The sequence below is a fragment of the Herpailurus yagouaroundi genome, unplaced genomic scaffold, assembly GCF_014898765.1.
Source record: "Herpailurus yagouaroundi ecotype Mexico unplaced genomic scaffold, PumYag 348, whole genome shotgun sequence".
NCBI classification, from domain to species: domain Eukaryota; kingdom Metazoa; phylum Chordata; class Mammalia; order Carnivora; family Felidae; genus Herpailurus; species Herpailurus yagouaroundi.
This window is the reverse complement of record NW_024412565.1, coordinates 81,380-87,325: the sequence shown is the minus strand read 5'-3', so window position 1 is coordinate 87,325 and position 5,946 is coordinate 81,380. Positions and strand designations below refer to the sequence as shown.

Sequence of the window (5,946 nt, the reverse complement as noted above, 5' to 3'; positions counted from 1 at the left end):
CCCCCGCTCCCTGGCGGAGTGCAGGTCTCAGGCCGGAACTGGAGTGTTCCTGCATGCAGCGGGGAGTGCGGGGAGCCCTCCCCACACCCGCCTTCCAAGCTCGAATCATGCCCCAGCCCCTTCGGAGGGGAGGCCGAGGGTCCCAGGGAGCGGGCACCCCGTCCCCCCACCCCCACAAAGGCCCCTCTCCTCGGCAGTAATAAAGTCCGTGCTCGAGGCCGACCCGGTGTGTGTGCCCCCCCTCCCTCCCCTCCATGTCCGCTGAAATGCTTCTCCGCTCCTGCCTCCGCTGCTCAGCGAGGCGCCCTGGACTCACAACCCTGAGACCCGGGAGGCCCTGCTGTCCACAAGTGCCCCACCCAGCCAGTTCCTGGCCACGGGTTCCCCAGCTGTCGAAGGAAGAGTCCGGCTGGGCAGGTAATCGTGACGGTGATGATGGAAACGGCGGACACGGGTGAGCCCTGCAAGGTCTTCTGTGCCTCCAAGGAAGGCAAATCACTACCCCGATTTTGGCAGATGGGGAAGTCGAGGCCCAGAGGAGTGAAGGGTCACCCTACCGGCAAGGGGCGTACTCCAGAACCCACACCCTCCACCACCTCTGCCGCCTGCCGTCGGTCCACCCAGAACCCACACACACCTGCAAAGTCCGTCCTGTCACTGTTCACCAAGGACCCGCTGGGCACCCCTCCCCCCTCCAAGGGGATTGTTGCTTGCAAGAGGAACCCCTCTGGGAGCAGGAGGAAGGAGTCACATTCCCAGCCCAGAATGGTGGCCGGCCAGTGACCTCACTCTCGTGGCCTCAGCCTCCAACTCTGGTAAATGGGACCCAGGACTTGGCCCCTTTTCTGATTGAAGGAGACCCCGTGGGAACGGAGCTTAAACCATTTTTCAGGCAACCGATGGCAAGGGCCACCTTGTCTCCCCATCCCTCCCCCCTGCACAGGCCAGGTGCTCAGCGAACTGTGAGTTGTGGCCACTCACTAGGTGTTTTGCAAAACCGACCACAGCAACATTTCTGTTCCCACACGCTTCCAGAACGTCCCCACCCCTCCCTCGAAAGGCAGATCGAGAGGCGAAATCCGCATTCCCTTTCACTGAATTCGGGTGGCTTTTGTAACACTATAGGATCTCCATGGCTAGGTTACAAAAGGTGGCAGGTCCCGTGCCCCCCGCCCCGGGCTCACCGGTTCACTCAGCAGCCGCGAGTGTGGGACAGCAGGCGACTGGCAGCACCGACTGCGCAGATTCACGAGCGAGACAGATCACCGTGTTTGCCGTGAAGCTTTAGGGTCATTTATCATGCAGCAATGGGCAACTGGAAGGTTAAGGAAAAGCAAGCCGCTGAATAAGTGTTGGCTGGAACGCTTCTACTCTGTCCTGCGCCCACACACAGGGATTGCTCCAGAAATTTGCAACCCGACCGCCACGGGGCCGGGCAGCAGCAGGGACAAATCGTGGGTGAGGCCCCTGCCCACACTCGGCTCGTAGACAGGTGGGCCATCTGCATCAGGTGCATACCTGTCCCGGAGCCCAGGCAGGTGGGGGCCTCAACGCTCAGCTCTGCGGTCACTCCTTCATGACCTCGGAAGCTGAGGCGGGCACTGCGTACTGGGTCACCCCGCCCTGCTGCCCCCGCCCCGCTGCCCCGGCTCACCGCCGCCCCTCTGCAGGGGAGCCACGCTGCCCAGGAAGCTCCACTCCTTCTGGGGCAGGCATTGCTAGTGAGTGATGGCCAGAGGGTATAAAAGCCAGCCCCTTTGCCTCAGGTGGAGCTAATTTGGGGGCAGCTCATGTTCCGGAGCCCCCCAGAATAGAGGGAGGCCAAGTCCAGCCAGGACAATTGCCCTGCCCCATCCAGCCTCGCCCGCTGCCTCCCTGAGTCACCATCATGCGTGGTCTTAGGTCCGGAAGTCCCCCTTCGTTACGACCCCGGCTTGGTCTCTGCCAGCCGCCAGAGTCCAGGGAAGCTGACACGACGTTCGCACCTGGCCTCAACCTCCTAGCAGTGTGGACCATGGGACACTACAAACCTCCCCCTTCTGGAAACACCCCCTTGCCCACTCTCTAAATGCTCCTGCCCCGCCCCGCAGCGGCCTCCTCCTCTTATCTCAGCTTTGGGGGTCGGGGGACGTGGCCCCCCAGCTCTGTCCAGGGCCTCTCCTCACACATCCTCCTCACTTAGAATCTCACCGGCCTGAGGCATCTATTGCCGCCCGGACGCCAGGGTTCTCAAAGTCGTGGCTTGGACCCCTTGCCTTGCTCTGCTCCAGCCTTCGAGAACCAGCCACATACCTAGGACTTCTGGAGACATCCCAAGGACACCCTAGGCCTGCTGTATCTGGGACTGAGCCTCTAGCTGACCTCCCAACCCTGGGGCTCCCCTGGAGTTTGTGGCCTCTGTGGAAGCCCCCTGTCCACCCGGGTCTGGGGGAGTGGCTGGATGCCTCTCCCCCTCAGCTGGCCCTTTTCTGGAACAGCAGGTGACTCCTGGATGGCCAATGAGATGCAGCCCTGGGATTGTGACACACTTGAGCTGGGAGGGCCTGGCCTGAGTTCTGGAGCCGTTACACCACCACAAGTCCTGTGAGCAAAGTCAGCACTCAAGAAAGCTGACCCAGGAGACTCCCCAGCTCCCTGTCTTGCCTCTGTCCCCTCACTCTGTCTCAGGCACACCAGTCTCTGGCTGGAGCAACTTGTCCCCACCTCAGGGCCTTTGTATGTGCTAGCCCGTCTCTGTAACACTGTTACTCCAGACCCACATGGCTCACTTCCTCCCTTCGTTCTGGTCTCTGCTCAGATGCCACCTCCTGAGGGACACCTCCCCTGACCACTCTCCAAACCAACCCTCCAACCACTCCTGTTGCTAGTGCCTCACCATACTGTATTTTTCTTCTTGGCAATTATTGCTACCAAAAATCGCTATTTATTTACCGATTTGTTTATGGCCTCTCTCCCTACCTCTCCAAAGGTGGGTGGCTTTGCTAGTCCTGTTCTCTGTAGCCCCAGGGCCTAGATCTGTGCATGGAAGTCATGAATCAACCAACTTTCCAGCGGAAGAATCTGAAGCTTACAGAGCCAAGTGTATTCAATTCCCACGACTGTTGTTACAAATCACTGAATTCAGTGGCTTAAAGTTACACACGCTGGTTCTCTGACAGCCCTGGGCTCACAGGTCCTAACTCCCAGGTGTAGGCAGGGCTGGCTCCCCCGGGGGCCCCATCTCCTCGGTTTTCCGGCTTCCAGAGGTGCCGTCCTTGGCCCATGGCCCCTCCTCATCCTCAGAGCCAGAAGCACGGGGTCTGCCCATCTGTCTGACTTTGGTCCTTTGGGAATGGGGTAGATTACACAGGGCCCAACCACCGTGATTACCCAAAATAATCTCCCATCTCAAGATTCTTCTTCTTTTTAATGTAAGCTTTATGCCCGACGGACTCCAACTCATGACCCTGAGATCGAGTCGCATGCTCCAGCCAGGTGCTCTCTTCCCATCTCAAGATTCTTAATCTCATCTGCAAAGTCCCTTTTGTCCCGCGAGGTGGTATAGTCACAGGCTCTGGGATTAGGGTGTGGACGGCTATGGGAGGTGAGGGGGGCATTATTCCCTCCCACAGTAAGTGACCGGCCCCATGGCACAACCAGGAAAAGGCAGGGCTGACCTCGAAGCCAGTTCTATTGCATCCAGAGCACACTGGCCTTGAAGCCTCTGTCTAAGGACTCCATTTCCCTCTACCCTTGAGGGGCCACATTCTCTCCTGTCCGTCCTTTTATTCCACTCCTGCAGTCCCTGCCTCCTGAGATCACGTCTTCCTTCTCAACCGGCATGATTGCAGCAAAATGCCATCGTATACCTCTCCATAACATCTTCAACGCCCATGCTAAGAGTTTTCCAAGTATTCTCTCATGTAACTCATTTTACAGATAGAGAAACTGAGACCTGGCTTAGCATCCCAGGGCCATTTCCAAGGTCAGAGCAGAACTTAGGTTTGAATGCAGGGTGCTCCTGTGGCACGTGATGGGAGGCCCACATCAAACTGGCTTCGTAAGAACGAAAGTAATTTATCAGCTTGCACCTCTGGAGCATTCAGAGGTCAGCATGGCTGCATCCAGGAGCACACACAGGGTCATCAGGATCCTCGAGTGCCACCTTTGTTCGTAGGGCTTGTGGTGATAAGACGGTCCCCTAACCTCAGGCCAGGTCCTCACTCAGTCACCCCAGCCCAGTGTTCTCAGAAAAAGTCCCAGAGCTGCATCTCATTAGATGGTTAGCCACATGCTGTTCCTGAACCAACCAGTGCAGCCAGGGGCTTGGAACGCTCTGTGGGGGTGCCCCGTCCCGGCCTCGGGGGGGGGGGGGGGGGGGGGGTCAGTCCAATTTGAACCTTACAGACTAAGAATGAGAAGCCCCTAAGGGAAAATCAAGGTGCTGTGGACACCCCAGATGACCAGCACTCCAGGATATTTCAGAGCCCAAGGAGCAGGCTTTCCTGGGGGATGAGGCCCCATGTGGCACCTGCTGGAGCAGCCATAAACTTGGTACCTCCCTTGACCTCTCCAAGGCCACCCCGCCCACCCAACACTTTGTGGGGCTGTGGGGATTACGTAGGGAGATCCTGGGAAGCCTCTCTGTAAGAATCACGATTAGCTCTCACGACCGTTTATCTGTAAGCTACCACACTCCAACGCCGACACTGCTGCTATAGGCAGAGAATGAGCGTCAGAGTGCACTTGGCACAGGGTACACAGTCCTTTTTACAGCTGAGGGGCCCACTCCACACGCCTCCAAGGAGGGCAGAGGTTCTGAGACTCGAAGCCCAGAGCCCCCTTTATGGATGAGACAGTCAAAGCCCCAGGTTTGGGTCAGCCATCTGAAGCTCAGCTCTGCCCGGGGTTCCTTCTCAGAGCACCCTGACTCTCTCCCCTGTGGAGACGTTGCTCACCTTGCCCCAGACAGGTTTACACCTGCCTGTCCTCAGCTGGGACACCTGGAGGAGGGCCGAGCCCAAGGTGTTGCAGCTATTGGCTGCCCCTGACACCTGCCAACAAGGCTACAGGCACATCCCAGGGCGGGACCACAGCAGGGGCCACTGGCCCAACGCCCACTCTCATGGGGAGCGGTCACCCTGAGGTTGTGCAGGATGTTGGCCTGGGCACCACGTCTGACCCTCATGCCCAAGTGTCCCAGCAAGGGCTGTGTGTCTAGGCCTCGGACCAGCCAGATCTGAGCTCAGCCACGGTCGGAAGGACACGCTGGGGTGGAAGGTCAGTCTACGATTCGGGTACAAGCAGGGCTCAGCCGAGGGTGGGACTCAGGCGGGGGCTTCGGCCAGGATGGGTGCTGAATCAACACTGCCGAATGAAACCGGAAAGCGGAGGTGCACTGATCTCCCCAGCTTCCCTGGGGAGCAGTGTCTTGCCCATCTCTGGATTCCAGTTCGTCGGACCGAATTGAGCAGGGAGGTCACTCCTCACCTCTGCCTCGAGAAACTGAGGCACCGCCCAACGAGGACCGGGTCTGCGGACCCCAGACACTGCCTCACCCCACCCTCCCGCCTACCCACTGCCGGCCGGGCCGCCCTTTCCACTCGCTCAGAACCGCCGGAGAAGGGAATCCGCCTCCGTCCTCCTTTCCCGGGCCAAAGGACCCCGCCCCCGGCCCCACCCCGTGCTGGGACGTCATAAAAAAGACCCCAAAAGCTCAGCGGCCCGTGCCGGGACGACGCAGCCCAACCCTGCCCGCCTCCCCGCGCACAGGCGTCCTGGGTGCTAGTCCGAGAGGCGGGCGGCGGCGGCCTCCCGGGGGTCGAAGGCTCCAAGGCGCCTGCGCGCTTGGCCCCTCCCCCTCCCCGCGGTTGCGCCTGCGCACTCGGCGGGCCGGGGGCGGGGACTCCACTTCCCGGCGTGTCCCGCGGGCGGGCGCGCAGGTGCGGTCCGGGCCCGGCCGCCGCG

General features: G+C 60.0%; 1 protein-coding gene across 2 annotated transcripts in view; it reads left to right on the top strand.

The window, feature by feature from the left end:
* Positions 1–5,946, top strand: part of TPGS1 (tubulin polyglutamylase complex subunit 1) — a 25,979-nt gene that overhangs the window by 6,776 nt on the left and 13,257 nt on the right. The gene's annotated exons all lie outside the window — the stretch shown is intronic.